This window comes from Mercenaria mercenaria, chromosome 5, assembly GCF_021730395.1.
Source record: "Mercenaria mercenaria strain notata chromosome 5, MADL_Memer_1, whole genome shotgun sequence".
Classification (NCBI taxonomy): Eukaryota; Metazoa; Mollusca; class Bivalvia; order Venerida; family Veneridae; genus Mercenaria; species Mercenaria mercenaria.
Genome location: NC_069365.1, coordinates 54,714,039 through 54,737,935, shown reverse-complemented (window position 1 = coordinate 54,737,935; position 23,897 = coordinate 54,714,039). Strand labels below are relative to the sequence as shown.

Below are 23,897 nucleotides of genomic sequence, written 5' to 3'. Positions count from 1 at the left end.
ATAAAGAGTATGAGGCTGGTCCCTTTAAGAAAGAGTATAAAACTGTTCCTTTAAAGAAAGAGTATAAGACTGTTCCGTTAGAAACAGATTATGAGGCTGTTAACTTAAATAAAGAGTATAAGGCTGTTTCGTTAAAGAAAGAGTATGAGTCTGAATCCGTTAAAGAAATGAACTGAGGCTGTTCCGTGTAAGAAAGAGAATGAGGCTGTTCCCTTAAAGAAAGAGTATGAGGCTGAACCTTAAAGAACGAGTACGAGACTGTTCCATTAAAGAAAGGAAATGAGATTGTTCCCTTAAAGAAAGATTGTGGGGCTATTTCATCAAAGAAAGAGTATGAGGCATGAGGCTGATCCGTTAAAGAATGAGAATGTGACTGTTCCGTTTAAGAAAGAGTATAAGATTGTTCCATGAAAGAAACAGTATGACACTGTTCCGTTCAAAAATGAGTTTGAGAGTGAACTGTCAAAAAGGAGTTTGAGACCGTTCCTTCAAGGAAAGAATGTGAGACTGTTTCGTTAAAGAAAGAGTATGAAGTTGTTCCTTTAAAGAAAGAGTATGAGGCTGTTACTGTGAAGAAAGAGTAGGAGGCTGTTCCCTTAAATATAAAATGTGAAGCTGTTTTTTTCTTAAAAAATCGTATGAAGCTGATCCCTTAAAGAAAGAGTATGAGGCTGATCCGTTTAAAAAAATAGTATGAGGCTGTTCCGTTAAAGAACGTGTATAAAGCTGATTCCTTAAAGAAAGAGTATGAGGCTGATCCGTTAAAGAAAGAGTATGAGGCTGATCCGTTAAACAAAAATGTATGCGGCTGATTCGTTAAAAAAGAGTATGAAATTGTTCTGTTAAAGAAAGAGTATGAGGCTGATCTGTTAAAGAATAAGTATCAGACTGGTTCGTTAGAGAAAGAGAATGAGGCTGTTTCGTTAAAGAAAGAGTATGAGGCCGTTCCCTTAAAGAAGGAGTAAGAGGCTGTTCCCTTTAAGAAAGAGTATAGAACTGTTCCTTCAAAGAAAGAGTATAAGACTGTTCCATTAAAGAAAATTATGAGGCTAACCCCAAAAAGAAAGAGTATGATGCTGTTTCGTTAAAAAAGAGTATGAGGTTGGTGACAGAAAGAGTATGGATCTGTTCCCTTAATAAAACAGTATTAGATTGTTCTGATAAAGAAAGAGTATGAGACTGTCTCGTTAAAGAAAGAGTACAAGACTGTTCCGTTGAAGAAAGAGTATGTGGCTATACCCTTAAAGAAAGAGTATGAGACTTTTCAGTTAAAGAAAGAGTATGAGCTGTTCCATTCAAGAAAGAGTTTGAGGCTGATCCGTTAACGAAAGTGTACCATGCTGTCCCATTTAAGAAAGAGTATAACGATGTACCTTAAAGAAAGAGTATGAGGCTGTTCCTTTAATGCAAGAGTATGATGCTGTTTCGTTAAAGAAAGTGTATGAGACTGTTTCTTTAAAGAAACAGTATGAGACTGTTCCCTTTCAGAAAGAGTATAAGAATGTTCCTTCTAAGAAAGAGTATTAAACTGTTCCCTTAAAGAAAGAGTATGAGGTTGTTCCCTTAAAGAAAGAGTATGAGGCTGTCCCCTTAAAGAAAGAGTATGAAGCTGTTTCGTTAAAGAAAGAGTAGGAGTCTGTTTCATTAAAGAAAGAATATGAGGCTTTTCCGTTTGAGAACGAGTATGAGGCTGTTCCGTTAGAAAACGAGTATGAGGCTGTTCCTTCAAAGAAAGATTATAAGGCTGTTTCCTTAAAGAAAGTGTATAAAGCTGTTCCCTTAAAGAAAAAGTATGAGGATGTTTCGTTAAGGAAAGAGTATGAGGCTGATGCGTTAACGAAAGAGAATGAGGCTGTTCCGCTAGAGAAAATGTATGACACTGTCCCATTAAAGAAACAGAATGTGACTGTTCCGTTAGAGAAAGAGAATGAGACTGTTCCGTTAGAGAAAAGTTTGAGACTGACCCATTAAAGAAAGAGTACGAGACTGTTCCATAAGAGAAAGAGTCTGACCCATTAAAGAAAGAGAATGAACCTGTTCCGTTAGAGAAAGAGAATGAGACTGTTCCGTTAAAAAAAGAGTATGAGACTGTTCCGTTAGAGATAGAGTATGAGACTGACTTGTTAAAGAAAAAGGATGAGACTGTTCCGGTAAAGAAAGAGTATGAGACGTTTCTGTTAAAGGAAGAGAATGAGACTTTTCTGTTAAAGGAAAAGTGCCAAATAGTAGGACGATAAAACTAGATGTATTTTTTCTCCTCGACGGAGAAGAAGAGACTAATGGAAGAAAAGAAATGTTTAAATATGAGAAGAACGTTTCTTTTGGGAACTGAAATGTTTATGTCTAATGAAAATTAATCTTAGTGGACAAACAGTGTTATAAATGCTTTCAAAGCTCAAAAGAAGAAGACTACACGCAAAAAACTCTTCCTGCGAGATGATATTACAATATCAAACATTAAAAGGGTCAAATGTACTTTAGAACAGTGCATCTGTCAAACATCTTATTTATCTGTAAAATATCGTATTCATGTTGCGATGCATATTACGAGCGTGAAGGAATAACAAAATGATATTAAACCTTAGCAAATTGATTCAGTTCGGTATATTAGATTATCTATTGATCTTTTAAATATATATGACATGTTTCAGCCGGTATATTTCTGATATAATACCACCGTGTATTATATAGCTTATTGTGTGGGATTATTGTTATCAAACCTTGAGGAAATACAATATTTTGAATTGTTTTAGACTTGCAAGTAATCTATAATAATGCTTATTTCTTTTTTCTTAATGACGCTGATATCTTCTCAATACAACCTTTGTTCTCTAGGCTCAGAATCAGAGATAAGATATACCGGTATTGTAAATTTTGTTCAGAAATATTATTAAAGAGGATCTTATGGCAGAGATATTAATTTTCAAGGACTCTAACGACTGATGCTAGTCTATATTGTTTTGTATTACATTGCTAATTGTATAAAGATAGGCGTTTGTAGAATAACAAAAGAACAAGCATTAGGGCCACAGCGCACTAGTTTTATCAAAGTTTGAACAGCTCATAGATACAGTAACCAAAACATGTGTAATTACAATTATTAAATTAAATATTTATTGACTCTTATTGAGGTATTTATTAACTGACTTGTCGTTGAATTATCTTTATGTATTTTACGGGACCTGTGTTGTTACGACATAACTGTGGAAAAGTTCGTGCGTGTAAGTTACTCTATATAATACACTTAATTTTATTTTTATAGATATTCTAACATTTCAATTTCATTTCACAGTTATCATGTTGAGCAGATTGTTGATTATTCAGCTTTAAATTTACAAAGAAAAACTTGCAAATAACATACAAAATAGAACAGAAATTTAATTATATCTTTATCAGTAGGTAAAAATTAGAAAAAAAATATATAAAAGAAACGTTGTAAAGTAAAACTGATGGAAATAATTTAATCGGGTGATATCAGTTTAAAAGTCTTTTATAATACATATTCATTTTTTATCGTTGAATTAAAACAAAAGAATGAGCGCAGTGAAGAATTCGGCTTTGAAACTATGTAACTAATTCGATTTGTTAAATAGTTCACGAATACAGAAATTAAGTTATAGAGGCACAATCACATGTATCTTTGGTGATTTCTACTATAATGCAAATATGATATACATGTTTTGAGCAGATTATTGAAGTAATCGATTTTAAATGATAATTACTGCTGAACGCGAAAGACTATGAATATTATAAATATCCGGAATATCAATATATCAATATCAAAATTTTAGTTTTGGAAACAGATTTTAATATGCATTTTAAGGCACGTTTCGGTGATTAAGAGAAGAAAGTATGCACAAAGCAGTCGCAATACGGTTAATAAGTGTTATCCTTTGGAGTCAAAGAGTGCTTTTTTACTATGATAGAAATCCGCTTCAGCTAGTGCTAGGGTATGTAAGGGGTCACTGGGGTGTTGCATATTTCATTAATTCGATCAAACCTATTCTGCTATCATGGTGCTTCGATGCGTTCTACACTGACGATATACGAAAAGACAACAAACATGTGCCTAAATATATTTTTACTACAAAAAGCATCACCTTGATATCTTTAATGAAACACATTCACATCTCTATACCCTATATCCATGGTGTTAATGATACAGTTTGTTGTGCTGATTAAATTTGAACACAATGGGTAAAAAGTTTCGAGATGTGTATGTGCTGAGCATTTCAAGGTGATCCTTTTTTGTAATAAAAATATATTTAAGAAGATGTCTGTTGCGTTTTCATATCTCTTCATGGTATGTTTTCAAAGGATTTTTTTCAACACTTTTTTTCAAAAGCTCTTTCAAAGTAATAGTACACAATGTTCCGCGGTAATCTTCACAGGAGAAGAAGATGAAAACAAAAACTGACTTTAGAGAAAGGTAAAAAACATGGTTCTACATAAAGAGTGTTATAGCAGTCACTTAGCAGAAAGCATAAGACTCACTCTGAAATATTGTACAACCAAAACTGATCTTGCCGACTTCATCAACAAACTGATTGGATAGATAAAAAGCAAGAATCCATAATAAATCAGTGAGAACCTCGCATCATGAAGACAACCACTGGTGCCACACTCTAATATATTTAACTAACTGTTCTTGGGGCGAGAACAGCGAATATCATGGGCGGGGTTGGCAAACTGACGGAAGTTCATCTTTTTGAAAAACAAAGTAATTAAAACAGACTAAATAAAATTATGGATGTTAATATGTTTCAAAGACTTTTTTATAGACTTGTGCTCAATGCTTCCGAGAAATCTACCCTTATCTATTATCTTTTGTAACTAAATCTCTTACTTTAAACTAGAATTACGCGCATTTTTCAAGTAAAAAATCAGCTGAAATAGATGTGTGTGTAAAAAGGGTGGAGGCAATAATAGCTATTAACCCAATATACCAAACTCTTCCTGTTACCAGTACGAAATAATAAGTTTCCAAATATGACTTTTCTTACTTTGACATGGGCAGTCTTTAGAAGAAAAATCAAACTACACACAGGAGTTGCTTCCCTTCAACTTCAAAAATCTCTACCTATAGGTAAGGGAGATTACTGCGTAGAAAATTAGAAAAAAGAACTGTTATTTTATTAGTCCGATTTCTTTATTTCTAAAGCATCAACTTTAAATACTTATGCGGTATTCGTTAAGTTGACACATTAAAATGCTCAGCAACCGAACTTTGCTTTTATAAAACATTCACCGAAAACACACCATGTGCAGTAAGATGCGCGTAATGCCAGTTTAAGATTGACCGTCAAATGTTGGACGTACATTCAAAATTGAATACCTTGATTTTGATATCAGTAGCATAATCTTGTCAAACGTGAAAAAAAGTCATATGGGTGTTCTAGAGAAATTTAAAAGAGACGAGTCTCGGTAATAAATGGTTGGACGACACACAAACATTTAATAACAGGCTTATGACAAATGAAATGTTAAACTAAGGACATAATTTGTGATATTCGTCTTAAATGGTGAGGACAAAAATATGCAGAAATAAACTTTTATTGCACAAATCGCGAGACATTTTCGCGTAAGTCCAATGTGAAGACGTCAAGTGAACCCTGTCAGCGTAAAACCCCAACCAGTGGAGTCCAAATCAGAATGCGGTTATCTGAGAAATTGTAAATGAAAACGCTTAATTATAGATACGTATTTTTGGTTATAATGTTGTTTAAATGTTAGGACCTTATTAGGTGAGCTATAATAAGTGACTAAGTTTTCATTTGCAGGATAATTACGGTAGAAATATACATGTTACATTTTAAGTCAATGTTAGACAGTTAATGATCAGAACCCAGTAAACATTTATTCATCTATCTAAAAAATAACCGCGATATTTTCTATCTACATGTTTCAGCTGATGTTCAAATACCTCCTATCATTGAATCGCATCGAACGGGTTGCTGTAGAGTAAAATTGATATTGTGTATTGAAGATTATGGATCGAACGTGACTTATAAAAGTCATTATCTCTATCCTATATATTTGAACAGGCCGAGCTCGTACCATATTTGTTCATTTAGTTCCTTATATAAATATTGATAAATGTTCATTTAGTTACGTCCTCATATTGTTCATTTAGTTCCTTATATTGATAAAAAGCCTTATTTCCCGATATTGTTTCTTTAAAAATGTTTTATAAGCAATAGCAAAAAAAAAATACTTTAGAATTTGGGATCATATGTTTTGCGATTTAGTAAGATGTATGAAGGTAGGTCATTTCAAGTACTATTTATTATTGTCCTTAAGACATGAATATTCCATATGTAACCATAAATCAATTTTAATTAATCACGGAGGGGGGGTGTTAATTCATGTTTTGTAAAACTATTCTTGGTGTAAGACAATCTACCTCAAATGTAGCTGTATATGGAGAGTTAGGTCGATACCCTCTTTACATAAATAGATACGTACGCATAATAAAATACTGGTTTAAATTATGTAGTAGTGAAAATATAATTATAAGAACTATTGTAGATTCTTCTATGTCAGATGTTGAGATGAACAAAGTTAATTGGTTTAGAAATGTAAAAGATATGCTAGCCAGATATGGGTTTCTAGACGTATGGTATAATGTATACCAAATAGATATTACAAACTTTCTGTCAATGTTCAAGCAAAGACTGGTTGATGAATTTATGCAAGATTGGCGAGGCAGTGTAGATCGAAGTGCTGTATTGTTATTGTATAAATCTGTAAAAGCATCTTTTGCTTTTGAATCTTACTTAGACAAAATTGTTACAAGAAAACTTAGGATAGCTTTAACAAAATTGCGTACATCTGCTCATAGTCTTCGAATACAAAATGGGAGATACTCCCAGAACAGAATCGAAAGAAATCTACGTTATTGTCAAATATGTGATATGAATGAAATAGAAGATGAATATCATTTTGTATTTATATGTGCACCATACAATGAGTTACGACAAAAATATATCAAGCGCTATTATAGACAGAGACCAAGTATGTTTAAATTCGTAAATTTAATAAGTAGCAAAAACAAATCCGAATTATATTTGTTAAGCAAATTTATACATGAAGCTCTAGATGTACGTAGCCGTTTGCTCAATATCGCTGAATAAACAACTATCATTAATAAGCTGTGATTGTGAAATTATTTAGATTATTGAAATTCATATTCATAATAGATTCGTAAGTTCATCCACATAACTTTGTTAAGGAAAATATTATTTACTATTTATACACGTTTTGTTCCCATATATGTCTTGTTTATATTGTGTTTAAACTTTATATTGGAAAACACTAAAAACTGTATAGTTTATGTGTAATAAAATAAGTTCTGTTCTGTTCTGTTCTGTTCATGAAATATTGGTGTGAGAGTTGTGGCCCATGTTGGTGATGTTGAGGAATATATAACTTAAGTTTAAAGCTAATCCATCAAGTATTTATAGAAATAAGAGGAAAAAGTGTAAAAATACTTTAACCAAGGCGGGAAAGACGCCAACGCCTATGGCAAGCCAATTGTCCAATAATTACGTGAACCCTAGTTCACGGTCGAAAAACTAGGATTAACGATCGATAAACTAGGTTTTTCGAACGTAAAACTAGGTTTTTCGAATACTAACCTATATTTTCAAGCGAAAACATAGGATGACGCCGTGAACCATAGTTCACGGTCGTAAATGTAGGTTCACGATTGTAAACCCCAGTTCACGGTCGTAAACATAGGTTCACGTTCGTAAACTATGGTTTATGAGCGTAAACATAGGATAACGACCGAAACTCATAGTTCAATCGAGAAACCTAGTTTATCAAACGTAAACCATGGTTTACGGTCGATATATTAGGATAATAGAATCAACAATGAATTTCGGGCGTGAACATGGGTTTACGGCCATTAACCTATGTTTACGACCGTGAACCATAGTTTACGGACCTGAAATTATATTTTCGAGCGTGAACCTATGTTTAGTCAAATGGTTTATACAAATATTTACCCCAATATTCAAACTTCACGAACTTCCCAAAAAATTTCAGGATTCAAAACTTGAATTCAATCATTCTTTTTTCTGCCATGTCAGTATTATATTTCATGCAACAGCCATATAAGTCATTAGAGTACATGCTTCTGAATATTCTTCATTTGCACCCAAAGAGATTCATTCTCAGGCGAAAAAATGTGATAATGTAACTAGTAATAATTATTTTTGTTTCCTTTTTTAAGTTTTTCTTTCGGATTCCTTTGATAATAGCTAAAACATTTCAGCTTCATAGGAAATCAGTAACACTATTTGAAACCTATGGAATTCTGTATAAGTATGTACATTTTAACTAAGATACTGAGGTGTGCCCGCATAGGCTTCAAGGTCGAACAGCTCTGTAGGACCTCCAAATGTAACGGTCTCGGGAAAAATTGTGCGGGACTCGAACCTCGGACCTTCGGCTTGCCGTGCCAGCACTCTACCAACTGAGCTAATGACGCCATACGATACTAGTATCGCTACATATGTGTATGAATGAAAAATCAATTGTGCTTTTGAACATAGCATTTGGTGATAAAGATTTACAGTATAGGGTGTAAGTCATGTCCTAGATTTTTACACTACACATGTACAAAACTATTTTTATGCTACATAATATATATTTCATTAATTTTAAATTTAATATGACTTGTTTATCCACGAGAAAAAGGAAGATTTCCGTAGCTACTTTAGAGAGAATACGCAGCCATTCAATAAAAAATATGAAAAAAAAAGATCCCTACAGTGAAAAAAAAATCTTAGTCCCATTCAAATACAGTAGGCTACATGGAACTTTCACTTTGAAAAACAGTGTACAATTTCCAGTCTGCACATTTCCTGTCTTAAAATTTATAAAGTATTTGAGATATACATGCAACAAAATAAGCTAGGTTTAAAAAGTCACAGAAAGCGACTGATATTCGATGCTGATATTATATAAGTAACGGATTCAGGCCGCATCAAGTCACAGCGCGACGTTATACTTTACGAAACTTTTCAACTATAATTTCCGGTTTATTCCCACTTGTGGATAATCCACGACATTCAAGTCAACGTTTCGGATCGGATACTGAATGCTCATTTATATCATTTTAGCGAAACTTCACCCTTTTAGTCAAAATAATTCGACGTTCAGCTTGTTTTATATTTGTGACAGGCAATCTAAACGTCAAAACTTGGAAGGACCAAAATAATGGAAGATAATTCACAGTACACAGTTTTGTACAGTTATTGGTTTTATCGCTTGTGCACATAGGCGAGTGCACACGATAACGTTTAATCGTGTACAGTACATACATAGGTTTAAATCACCAGAAAATTCTTAATTTTAGATAGTATTTTATAATTTTTACATAAATCAATCTCCTTTCGATACATGTAAGTTTTATTTGAATTTATGGCCATTTCGTGAATTAATCGGCATTTATACCTATAGCATGTAAAGTGTCGACAGCGATGAAAATTTCATCGGAAATTGCTTCATCTATTTTGGTCTTTCGAGTGCTTGACTCGATGTGGATATGAAAAAAATATTTCAGTATTTTCTAGGATCGCGTCAAATTAATTGGACTATTCGCCCTTGGAACACGGTTTCCGTCAACTTTTATTGAGAACAGTCGTATTTGTCGGATATTTACACCCAATACAATCTGCGTGAAATTAGCCAGAGTAGCCAGAGTTCAGCCAGAGTTTAGCCAGAGTTCAGCCAGAGTTTAGCCAGAGTAGCCAGAGAAGTCAGAACTCTGGTTACTCTGGCTAGCCAGAGTAGCCAGAGATCAGCCAGAGTAGCCAGAGTTCAGCCAGAGAAGTCATAACTCTGGTTACTCTGGCTGGCCAGAGTAGCCAGAGTTCAGCCAGAGTAGCCAGAGTTCAGCAAGAGTAGCCAGAGTTCATCCAGTATCCAGAACTCTGGTTACTCTGGCTGTCCAGAGTAGCCAGAATTCAACCAGAGTAGGCAGAGTTTCTAGATTTTTAACATGTTCTGGCTACTCTGGTCAGCCAAAGTAGCCACAGTAGACCGAGTCACCAGGATATCATTTGCTCTGGTTACTCTGGCTGTTTCTAACAGAGTAGCCAGAGTTCAGCCAGAGTAGCCAGAGTTTCTAGGATTTTAACATGTTCTGGCTACTCTAGTCAGCCAGAGTAGCCAGAGTAACCAGGTCCCGCGTTCGCAAAACATTTTCAGTCTTAGCTGAATTCGATCTTGAAACTTAATATGTTATTTCTTTCTAAATAGCAAGTTTAAAACTGAATTTCAAGTTAATAACTATTTTCAATTAGCTATTTACAGTAGCCATAGTAGCCAGAACTCTGGTTACTCTGGCTGGGCAGAGTAGGCAGAGTTCAGCCAGAGTAACAAGACTTTATTAGGATTTAACATGCTCTGGCTACTCATACCAAAGCAGCGTAACATCAATGCTTGAAACTTAAATGGCAGACACTAGAACATAGAAGAATACATGCATCCCGAATAATGTTGTTCAATAATAATATAATAATGATAATAATCTCATATATACTAAGTTTTTCTGCAATGGATGCAATATGGTGTTACAGTATTCTAATTGTGGGCGAACGTATGTTTTTAGGCAGTTTCTTTAATATTATTGTTATTACATTGTACATAATTTTTTATAAATCTGAGAGTGTTACTAGCTTTTGAAGATGTAATTTCAATATGTGTTTCCAAGTTAAGACATCACTAATAGTAATCCCAAGATATTTAGTATTTCCTGTAGTTTTTAGTTCTTGATTAAGTAATTTATATGGAAAGATGTAATTTTTTCTCTTTTTTTGAGATTCCTATTACTTCGCATTTATCAGGATTGAATTCCATAGACCAATTACGTTCCCATTCTTCTAATTTTGTCAAATCATCTTGAACTTTGTAAGAGTCTATTAACGAGTCTATGTTGAGGTATATGATGGTCAGGTGTCATCAGCAAATAAGCGAGTTGATGATCGATCTTGTCGAAAGCTTTCGAGAAATCCATTACAATGAGACCTGTTTGTTTCCAGATTGGAGTTTCTTGTGTAAAGGATAATAGTTGAGCCTCACAGCTATGTTTAGAACGGAAGCTATATTGGAAAGGTGTGAGAAGATTGTTGACTATTTTGGTTCTCTCAAGGTTGATATTTTTTGAGTTTTATGTATCAAGTGATTCATAAAACGGACTTCTGCCAGAGTAGCCAGAGTTTCTAGGGCTTTAACATGTTGCGAAATGACCCTTTTTTGTACCCTCAGGGTTTTTTAGCGTTTCATGTATCAAGTGATTCATCAAACGGACTTCAAAGAATTGTCTTACTTATCAGTTAATTAGCAGTCCTATAACTGTTTAATCCAAACACAGTCAATATCGTTTCATACACGTACACAAGTAATACCGAGTTAATACAACATGGAATGTTGATTGTCTGATGGCATAAGGTGACCACAATCAATTTTTGAATGACATTTTATACAATTATCGACTTTTTCATAGGTTGATATCAGGATTTATCAACCCGAAAAGAGTTCGGCTCGGTGAATATAACTTTTTGAGGGTTGATAAATCCTGATATCAACCTATGAAAAAGTCAATAATTGTTTTATTACATGAATAAATGTATAGTCAGTCTTGTTATTACAATTGTATCTTTAATAAAGAAATAAGGAAATAAATATTAATTTAGACAAAATCAGGTTGATACTGGTTTTCCAAGCACCTACTTCGATCTATTTTTATTTTCGTACTATTTATAACCCAAGATAATTTGATATGATATGTACTCATTACTTTTCGAACCGTTTTTAGCCAATCAGAGAAGCAATAGAATACAGTCATGTAATAATGCGTTTTGATTGGCATGTCACAGGTACCTACCTTTTTCCAAGGGTTTAGATGAAATACTGTTATTAAGCCGCTTTAAGTGTATGTGTTCACATGTCAACCTTTCGTCAACTTCCACAACTTTAAAATGCAAATTTCAGGAATTGGTTGCTGTTAACAAGTATGAAAAATTTATTCTCCAATTTCTTTATATTATGTCTTCAAGTTAATTTATTTGGTACAAATTCAAGGCAAACGCTGAAGTTAAATAAATACAAAACCAGAAGCCTTCAAATAAATATTCTTTATTTTTACACTCAAAGTTATATGGAATTCACTGCAATTGTTTATGATATCAGTATAAACAAGAGGACCCATATGGTCCTGAATATGGTCCTGAATCGCTTACCTGGACCTTGTGGGTTATGACAGTCATAGTAAAAATTCACAATTTGTAATTGTTAACTCTAAATTCTGGGCATTCTGGAAATTTTAAACTTATCTTGTATAAGATTAGAAGTATATTGATAATCCACAGAGAGAGACTAATATTGCCCTGGGGGTGGTGATTCAATCAAATTTGAAAGAACTCCATTATAAATTTTGCTAATTTACATGCAAAATATTTCAGCTCTTACCCTTGTGGCTCTGAAAAAGTATATCATGTTTTTTTCTATATAAAAACTTAAGTAGGAACCATTTTGACTCTGGGGTATTTGAATATGTAAAATATCTTAACTCTTGTCATTGCAATTCTTTTGAGAAGATTTTAAAAGATTTTCCTGTAAGACTTTGCAAGCTCATTAGCACAAGCGGGGGCAATTTTGACATCAAGGGACATGATTTGCTCAATTTTAAGAAAGGCATGCACTAGGCCATGCTACATACAAAATATATATAGTCTGGGCCTAAAGGAAAATAAGAATATTTTTATAGGATTTAATATATTACTCTATGTGAAACTTAAAGCCCCAAGGCAGATCCAATATGACCCCGGAGTCCATGATTTGAACAATTTTGGAAGAGATGTACTTGCCAATGCTTCTTGCAAAATATCTAAGCTCTGGGTCTTGTGATACTTCAGAAGATTTTTAAGGTTTTACAATATAAAATGGAATAAGTACTGAGTTCAGTCAAAGAGCCTGTCTCAATCTGATAGACAAGATAAAAGTTGATCACAAGACCTCACCTTGTCACACAGTGACACGAGCTAAAAAAATTCAAGTATAGTGTATGAGGGTCATTCAATATATAATGGTAACTATTAAATATAATTTAATCTGACTTAGTCTTACCTATCAATTTTGTTCAGTAATATAAATTGACTTTTCCCCATTTTCACACTGTTATGTACGGCGTTCCGTTCGGACAATCGTGACTTTTTATTTAATACTAAACCGCGATGCACGATGGTACGATGATACACTTGACACATATAAAACACTAAAAAAATCTAACCTGAGAGTACAAAAAGGGTCATTTCGCAATAGGTATTACAGTATTTTCTCTGGCTATTCTGGCTAGCCAGGGTAGCTAGAACCAATGGACATCTCGGAAATTCTGGCTGTTCTGGCTAGCCAAAGTAGCCAGAGCAATTGACATCCTGGTTACTCGGCTACATTGGCCAGCCAAAGTAACCAGATTTCTGGCTACTCTGGCTGAACTCTGGCTATTCTGGCCAGCCAGAGTAACCAGATTTCTGGCTACTCTGGCTGAACTCTGGCTACTCTAGCCAGCCATAGTGACCAGAGTTCTGGCTACTCTGGCTACTCTAAATAGCCACTTGAAAATAGTTATTAACTTGAAATTCAGTTCTAAACATGCTATTTAGATATGACATATGAGTCTCTGGCTTTTCTTGCTGAACTCTGGCTACTCTGGCTGAACTCTGGCTACTCTGGCCAGCCAGAGTAACCAGATATTACTTCTCTGGCTGAACTCTGGCTACTCTGGCTAGCCAGAGTAACCAGAGTTCTGACTTCTCTGGCTACTCTGGCTAAACTCTGGCTGAACTCTGGCTACTCTGGCTAAACTCTGGCTAAACTCTGGCTACTCTGGCTGCTCTGGCTAATTTCACGCACATCCCAATACACATAAGATATATTGTTGACGTATCTAGCGACTGCATTCTAAAAAAAGCCGTACGAAAATAGGCCATATTCATGCACTTTGTTGCAGCTGCAATTATTTTTCAGAGGATGAGGAATATGTAATTTGCCGTTTCGTTCTAAAAAGTGGCTTTTCATTCCCCATCTTTAATTCCACTGAGTCGGAGCAAAGCCCCGACCCAAAAATAACAAGTACTATCAAAGTATAACAGTATTAATCTACAGTATAACTTCCTGTGACATATTCTAAATACATACTTAAAACCTAGTATACATTAGTAAAGATTTTAAATTGTGTGGTCACATTTCAAACAGAAGTTGTCAGATTTTAACATAAAATTTATTTCCAAGAAAAAAAAAACCAAGTTGTGTCCACGTAATGCCTAACGCGGAATGATTTAAATTACATGTAACTCGATTGTAACGACCACTAACCTAACATGTGACAAACTGAGATTGACCAATCAAGAGAAATTATTTTCCGCCTTATGTACTGCTTTCGAACGTCGGAAAATATATGTAAGTTTACAATAATTAAATATGCCCTCACTAAACGAGTTTGTAAGGGATATTATTGATGCCCGCAGTGTACTAAAACACACTTTGTAGGAAAATAACCCAATATACCAGACTCAAGTTCAAGTTCAATCCTGGCTCAGCAAATCATATTAAAATCTCAACCAAGACCATGTGAATTTTTACGCTCAAATTTAAACATTTCATTTCAGCTATAGATCAGTTCTCATGTGAACTACCCTCTAATGTAACTAGACATGGTAAAGCATTTAACGTCAAGTTATTAGCAATTATAATACAATTTATGCTGCAAATGCAAATCAAATTAAATATATCTATGAGAAATAAACATAATTTTCAAAATAAAGTTAGTTAAGTGCTGGCATGTGACTGGCCACGGATCCTTTCTCGTCGGGATACCGATTCAAGACAAATAGCTGTATTACGGCGGCAAAACTTCAATTGTTCTAATGACGCTGGTAGTCAGTCATTATCATGAATTTGGTATTCGAGACTGGAATTCCGCCACACGTTCGGCGAGGTAGGCAGGAACTACAAAACCGAAATCGGACAACGCCAAAAATATCAACACTTTTCAGAAATTTTGTCAAAATTCGAGTTTCCATAATGAACGGAGCCTCTACACCAGTTTGTTTTCAACTATTAGCAAGCAAAGCACGACAGCATTTATTTTTAGCTTTCCTTGTTATAAACCATGTCGTAGATCTACCACAATTCTATATATTAACTTTCTAATTACTTAAACAATGCTCTGCATTTTACAAATTTGGGTAGTTCACAACAAGAAATGACATCAGCTGAAACACACCTAAAAGTGAATTTACGCACTAGCCTGAATATTACAAATCAGTTTTTAAGATTCTTTACAAATAGACAATTTGAGATGTCTGACAGGTAAACACCATCCTTTTGAAGTAATACATTCTTGTACATGCAAATATTGTGATAGGATAACCTTCGATGGATAATATATCTCCCACCACTAGCCATTGCAATTCTTGTAACATGTGTATTCACGCGCCTCCTGGCTTTATCCAAAGCTCTGTTATTTTCTGATTCGCGAGGTAAAAGTTGGGACCATACTATTTTCGTTTTAGAAAAGTTTTCTGAAATGTATTTTGAAACTTCTTCAACCAATCTTGGTACGTCGTACATTTACAAGCACCTAGGTCATCAGCCCCAAATTGCAAGATTATGACGTTTGGGGAAGGTCCCGACCATACCTTCTGTAATACTCTTAATTTAATAGTTACACCACGAAGGCATACCCCCTCCCCCCACCCATATTCTTGCATTGTCGTCCAGGCCAAGCCTCGCTCCGCCGGGTTGTTTCCGTGCGAACACAACAGCATTCCTTACAATAGACGACCCCACTATCCACACAACTGTCTTTCTTAATAAGTGAAAAAAATAACCCCAATGAATATTTACTAGATTTGGCAGTAAGGGAAACAAATAGATAATGATTAGCATTAAGCCTTAAACACTTGACATAACTGGCCAGAATTTATCATAACGTATAGCGGGTCAATTTTGCGGGCAAAAAAAAATCTGCGGTTTTGTCCTTAAATGGGCCTAGTTTATTTCTGCCTTTTTTATTTCTGCAACTTTCGAGAAAAGCAGGAATTAATTTTTGCGGTTTGCGTTAACCAGAAGTAAATTCTGCGCATTGGGAAATAGCTACCGCGTTTACTGCGTCAGAATTAACGACTCCAGTCAGTTATGTCTTGGTGGCATTATCTAGGTCGGAATCTAGGACAGTGAAGTTGGCGCAGCTGATTTTTTATGTTTACGTTTGTCAAACTTTCCATAAACCTAGCGTGTTTTGTGAGATACACTTGTAAAGATTACACGCCCGAATTGGTAACCATTCATTCGTGGAGAATAGATTGATACAATAACAAAAGCAATCAACCACAGTTGGTGTGAATAACTTTACAGCAGACGAAAAACTCATGAGATAAAGATAACGGGTCATTATATTAAGCGAAATATCAAAGTTTATTTCCGCGTCAAAAAATTCTGCTGATAGTTTAAATGTGCGGAATTTATTTCATCGGGACAGCCTCGACCCGTAGAATAAGCAGAAATAAAAACTCGCAGAATTAACCCGCTATACGGTAATTGGTCCGCGCAAATACGATTCGATCGCATTCGACTTCCAGCGACCAATCATCTTTCTTTTGTGTACCGGAATTCCACTGCAAGCTGATGTGCTTCCCGTCCCTATCCTGAACGAATGGTCTTAGAATCATGCCCGATTTGGACCCATTGATGCCAAAGACTTTTTAATTCTGCTGAAAATTGATATCTAGTCAAAACTTTTCCATCAAAATGACAAAAATGGGCCTGAAATTCTAGGCAGAACCTCTAAATATTCCAGCAGCGATTTAACTGGACATATACTCGAGCCAGTACCGCTTATTTTCAAGGTTACAACTCTTTGTAATTGATCAGTTTTTGATTTCCGTATTAAAAAGCTTTCAGATTTACAAATTTGAACATCTTCGAACGCCAAAATATCGCCTATCGGGTTACCACAGGATTTTGCCAGTTCACCCGCTCGCAGAAACGCAAAAAAGGCGAGACCATATGCAATAGCGAAAAGTTTACTCTCACATTTGTTAGAACATACCACCTCCTAACGTGATTATTATTATTAAACACGCCAGGAGTAATAGGTAATTGACGTCAGCTTTAGCGTTTGCGCCTTAACCAATCCCGATTACAAAGTTATTTGAAACATTGTGATATATTTAATCTTACACATGTAACTTATTCCCGTGACAGAAAGTTTGATGTATAAACTAATTGTTGTACAGATAAATAAGCAATAAAATGAACTACTTCGTGTAACAATGGTGGCCATGGGTTACTCAGACCATACTGCTGACGGAACGCTTCAAAACGCTTCAGTCCCATACCATAGGCCGAATGAGTATTGTCAGCTAAAGCCTCATTTAATAACCTAGCAGCTTCGGACTCGATATTGTCGACAGAAATCTGTCGAGCAGTTTTTCCGGATTTAGACTGACATTTGGTACTACCTTTCGGAATCTGTCCTACTGTTTACGAGAAATAGCATCAACAATTTAATTGTGTTCTGACCTTATATATCGTGCTCTAAAAACAATTTCATGTTTCATTGATAGTAATATAGGTCACTGACATTTGCATGAACTTAGCCAGAGCAGCCAGAGTAGCCAGCGTAGCCAGGGTTAGGGTTAGTGTTAGGGTTGTTTTCTGGTTACTCTGGCTCTTCTGATTGCTCTGGCTAAATTCCCACACCCGTCCCATCATCACTCTCTTTGATTTTGAGCATTGCTTGTTTAAAATTTCAACAAGGGCCTCATTGTCAATCCATCACTCTCTTTGATTTTGAGCTTTGCTTGTTTAAAATTTCAACAAGGGCCTCATTGTCAATCCATAAAATTATATTCTTCCTAGCAAGAGTTTCTGTCCATAATATGAAAGCTTAGTAGACTGGAACTAATTCTAAAAATATCATATCTCTCAAAATATCGGCATACGCCCAGAATTCCGGCCATTGAAAAAAACAACCATTTACCTTGAAAATAACACGCGGCATGAGATATCTCAGTTCTAAGGTATGATATCTTGCATTGTTGTTAAATTAAATGTTTTGAATGTCAAAATTAGACACTTTAGTGTTTATAGAGGATGTAGTTTAAGGCATTTTTAAATCAACAGTCATGATGATTAATAACTTAGCTTCATTTAATCATATTGTTACAAATAACATAGCGATAACAACAGAGTAATCTATATGAAATCACCTTCTTACTTTAATAGAGTATGAAAGGGAGATAACTGACCAAAGTCTCCCATTGAAGCAAAATTTGCATATCTTCACGCATGTCCGTAGTTACTCGTTTTAAGAAGTGCGGCTTGTTCAATCCATGCACGGCCTGATAAAAACGCTATAAAAATGCTGTACTACCCCTTATCGCACGACTGAAGAAATTAAGCTTCCCAACCAGAGACTACAGTTGTAATAACGAAATTTTCTTCTTACATAACACTTGACGCAACAAATTGGTTAAGCTCCTGAATTTTCCCAACCGGGACCCTTATCGTCAAAGCTACCGTATCAATATCAAGTCCTAAAAATGTTAACACTGTAGTAGGACCCACGGACTTCTCATGTGCGATGGGTACAAACACGTGCAAAACAGTCTCTAAGTACCATACAATTGCCTGATGACTTTTTCGACCCAAAAATGAAATCGTCAAGATAATGCTCAAGTGAGTTGATACCTGTCAAATACTCAATTAACCGGTGCAAGAAAGAAGAAAATGTTTCAAATAAACTACAGGACCGAGCAGAACCCATGGGTAGCATTCGGTCGGAATAATAGCATTTCCCAACCTTCATACCGAATAAATGGAAATCATCGCGATGAATATGCAAGAGGCGAAAAGCCGACTTCATATCACGTTTTGATATCTTTGCCCCTCTTCCTAATGTAAATATCAAGTACATGTATCATGTTTGTAACTTTGTCAAAAGAGGTATATTGTACTGAACAATATTTATCATCTACACCATCATTTATACTATGGTCTTTTGGGTAAGATAAATGTTGTATTAAACGCCAACCTCCGTCAGATTTAGGGACTAGACCTATACATGAAATTTTAAGATTTTGAAATGGTGATGAACTGAAAGGATCAGCTATTCTTCCTAAATATACATCCTCGTCCAATTTTGTTTGTAATTCTTCTGGTAAAAGAAAAGCTGATTTTATTTTTTCCACAGGAAGGTTATCTTGAAGCCATGTAATTGAGCTGAAAACTTTTAGAAATTCCATTTAATAATAAATACGCGTCTGCCTTGTTAGGATATTTAGAAATGTACTTTGCTAAAAGTTTTGTGTTTATAGGTGACGGCTCTAGGGCCATTTATTCTCGGTTGCGCAATCGGGTTTCTGAATAAAAGTCTTGACTGATGGCGATATGGACTTGTCTGTCCGCCGACTGTAACGAATGGCCTTGATCTACTGGTAAAACAGAAACGGCTTGGATGATTCCCGCCACAATTTAAGCATGCATTACTATACATAAAAAAAGATCTTGCCTTGTTCTTGGTGCTTCCGAGTGACCTACTTTTCAGATTTTTTTTACACATGTTTTTAAATTGAAATCGAAACACTTTTAAAGTACACTCTGATTCTCATTTGACACTACCGATGCTGAATGCCCTACATAAAGCAACCACAATCCATAATCAATATTCGTCCAAGATTCAGTAATATCGATTGACATTCAGATCCTTAACTGTCGTCACAACTTTTCAAGCCCAAAGCTGAGTTTCGTTTTGCTGCGAGTCGTAGTGTCTGCAAATATTTCAAAAGCTTTTGTCATTTTTCAACATAGGCTCCAGCAATAATCTTTTCTTTGATATTAGATGGTACCATTGCCCCTATCTTCGTATAAATACTAATAACTGGGTTATTTATACCAGTCTCGGAAATTCTACTCGACCTTGATGACCCAAAGCCACATCTTCAGCAGACACTCTTCCCAACGCTGATCTTGATGACCCCGAAACCGCACCCGACGCCGTCACCGCTGGTACTGATACAACTTCGGATCCCACTGGCACGTCCGACACCGACAACACTGGCACTGATGTAGCTACAGGTACATGATCCGCCTTCCTTTTCCCGTCCTCTTGCAGTGGCGTAGCTAGCTTAAAATAATGTGCACGCAAAGTGGTTTGAGCACCGAAGATGCGAACCTACTGGGGGGAGGTCGGGTGCATGCTCCGCCGGAAAAAAATAAACTAATGAAGGCCAATGGTGTATTTAAAATGAATTTAAAACCTGTTAGTATGGGTACATATTTATGCAATATTAAGTCATACATCTTAATGAATTTTCAAGTTTAGTCAAAATCAATTTGCATTTTATTGATATATAGTGTACAGTACTAACATGTACTCAACATTAAACTATTACAGTTTCGAAGAAGGCGTAAAATCCATATTCAAAGTGAATATTCTACAAATTTTCATTGAATATGAAATCCAATTTCTGGGAAAATATATCAAGTACTATCTTTAAGCATAGTTGTTTTTCTCTGTAAATGTTTAGGAACACTAAACCACAAAGCCTGTTAGTTATAGTACTGCTGAGGCAAGTCTTCACCCGACGCATGGTGCTAAAAGATCACTCAGCTTTAGCAGTTGATACTGGCATGCAAGCAAACACGTTCAGAATTGTATAAACGTTGGGATAAAGATCCATGTTTATACTTCTTAGAGTTTGTGTTATGTTGTACGGGGTCTTATTATTTCAAACTCAGCGTGTTTTCCATCGTCTAGTCTCTGCCAGATACAAGTGTTTCTCCGTGGGAAGATCTCCCTGCAAAAACGGAACTTATTAGCATTATTTTTTTTAAATATGTGTGCGTGTTGTTAAAATTCAAACACATATATATATATGTGTACAATTAGTAAAGACCATTTATGGCCAAAATGCCAAATAAAGGAAAAAACTCGCAAAAAATAGATTTTTTGTGTAAGTGTTATACAAGATATATGTAACAACATATAAAATGTATAGAAAAGTATCATGATGCAAAATGTCTATTTTTGGGGTAAAATATTAAAAACTATAAATGAAACTGCGGATTTCTGGAATCAACCCATAACAACGGAATTATACATCTAAAGAGGTCCAAATTTGGCACAACATTAGATTACAATATTCTGCAATAAGTAAACTAATTATAAATTTAGAAAAAAACAAAATGGCGTCCTAAATCCAATATGGCCGCCATAAAAACGACATAAAAACAAGAATTATCGTAGATTTTATGTCAAATTGCCTCATATTATTGCTTTTACATGTAATAAGCTGGATATTGTTAGTAACAGTATGCAGTTTACCTAAGATGGAAAACATACTTCCAGCAGATTCAATACAGGGCAATAATGAAGTATACAGACAAAATTGCCTAGTCATTCAGCAGAAGAAATTGCCGTAAAGCAGAAATAACTTCCTTATTTATTAACAAAACATATGAGTATGGGCACTTTTTTTCTTAGTGAGATTATTTCCCATCTGATAATCATGGTTTTCAGGCAAAATTACATTAAAAGGTGTTTTCTGTTGTTTTTTTTCTTTTTCACTAAATAGGAAAATTGCGCGAAAAAATAATGATAGATTCAAATAGTCCTCATTTTTTGTTTTGCTTTGTAGAGCCATTTTCCTTATTTTCTTTGCAGTTGTTTTGCTGAAATGACTTGGAATGCTTGACATGTAGGTAGCATTTTCACAATGAAATAATAAAACAGAATTTGTCTCATACACCACCACTACAATTTTGGGTCTCATATTTAGCTGATTTTGCAGTTTGTGTGTTTGACTGAAAATATGTTTCTTGCATCAAACATGACCCCCACTTTTCTTTTGATTTTTTCCAGCACTGATAACATTCTTCAAGAAAGTGTTACTTACAAACATTTTAATTGGTCTGATGTGTGATCTGGCCATTGGAAATATGTCAATTTTATACAGAATAAAGAAGAACAGCTATTTAGTGTGTTGTAACCTATTGGACAACTTGGGTTAATAACAGTGATGGCTGGATCTCAGCATCACACATTATGTTATATACAATAGTAAAAGGGAAGAAACTATTTGTTAGAGCAAGTACTCGTGTACTTGTAAAATATGTTCGAATTTGGACCAATCAGAAACAAGTTCCATAAATAGCACCAATAAAAGGACACCTCTGCTAGGGTATAGATAAGTAAACAGATGGCAATGAAGTCATTCTGTATTCAGTGACTGACGTAAACACATCATGATTCAACTCATAATTTATCACATTACCTTGATGAATGAGCTGTTGCAGCTACGTTTGAGACTAAAGAAGAGCTGCAGTATTGTAACTAGGTTTCGAGCTTTAGGGCCAGCGCATAGAAATCAAACCTTTACGGGATAGACGATAGCAAATACAGGCTGAGCATCGAAATGATGAGACAGAGACGTTTGACTGGGTAATCTTCTGAGTCAGTGTTCAAGCTAACAGACAAGGTTCAACGTTATCGGCGAAGTACAGCCAAGGCATTGGGGTCATACCTATATGGTAGTTTAATGCTATATGTTATAGCATATGTTATAACGCTAAGCATCTAGGAATCAGGGCAATCATATTGAGTTGCACCTTCAATTAAAAGGATATAGGATGAACATCTATATGATATGACTCGTATGTTGTCGATTCAAAGACATTGTCTGACGGGAACCTCAACAAAAAGATATCCCCAGCCTATAGGAGTTTGAGCTAATTATCATTAGTTGAAAGTTGTTAGTTTGAAACATTGAGTGATTCGCCTGATCTCTGAAATTATCTAACTCATAATATATTAGATACTGTATATGGTCTCACCAGCTCTACGTTTTAACATAGGACATTCTACATAGTTTGTCAGCTAGTCCGAGACATAGTCACCTTAGCGATTGGACCCATTACATTGTTCAAGATACTAATTGTTCAAGATACTAAAGGCGTAAGCACTTTCCTGGGTCATATAACTCGTATCCTGACATACATAATATTGATATACATATGCTATGTGGAAGTGTTGTTATGATATAGATTTCTATGCTATTGCGAATCGTATTTTAGTAAAATGTATTCAATTAATGTTCTTGTTAAAGGTTATGACACTTTTAATAGCTGTTCTTCTTTATTGTTTTTAATAAAATTCACATATTTCCAATAAATGCAGCACACATTAGGACCTATTTTAAATGTCTGTAACTTACATTTTCTTGCAGAATATTGTCAATACTGAATAAAAAGAAAAAGAAAAAAGATATTTTCAGTCAAACACAAAACTGCAAAATTAGCTAAACAATGAGATCCCAAACTGTAGTGGTGTTGTATAATCTAAGTAAACATGACAAATTCTGTCGTGTTATTATTTTATTATGAAAATGTTACCTACATGTCAAGCATAGATCTGCATGTGATTTCAGCAAAAATAGAAAAGAAAATAAGGAAAATAGCTCTACAGAGCAAAACACTGAAGACTATGTGAATCCGCTATTATGCGACTACCATTGTTTAACCATTTTCCTATTATGTGTATGTATGCCTGTAAGAAAAACCTTTCTCTCTAAGGTTGAGCCAGTTTCATTTGAAATGTACAAACAACCTTAATGCATGAAAAAAATTCAAGGTTTTAGTTTGATACCAACAGTTTCTAAGGTTTTATGACAATTTCAGTAACGTATGACAACTCGTCTAATTTTGGCAAAATAGCTGTCACGACATAATTTTCAGTTATCATAACTATAGCTAAAAAAATTCAGCTCAGAGATTTTATATGCTGTTACGAATTTCTGAGCTGAAACGAATCCCGTACTGAAACC

General features: G+C 35.0%; 1 protein-coding gene across 2 annotated transcripts in view; it reads left to right on the top strand.

Annotated features, from left to right (window-relative positions):
* The window catches only part of LOC123557258 (uncharacterized), a 72,053-nt gene that overhangs the window by 11,241 nt on the left and 36,915 nt on the right, over nt 1-23,897 (top strand). The window contains exon 1 of one of the 2 annotated variants that reach the window (XR_008371009.1): nt 3,042-3,221. The exons of the other annotated variant lie outside the window; for it this stretch is intronic. The gene's annotated coding sequence lies outside the window, so the exon portion shown is untranslated. Of the gene's footprint in view, nt 1-3,041; nt 3,222-23,897 lie in introns of those variants that run through there. 2 annotated transcript variants of the gene reach the window in all.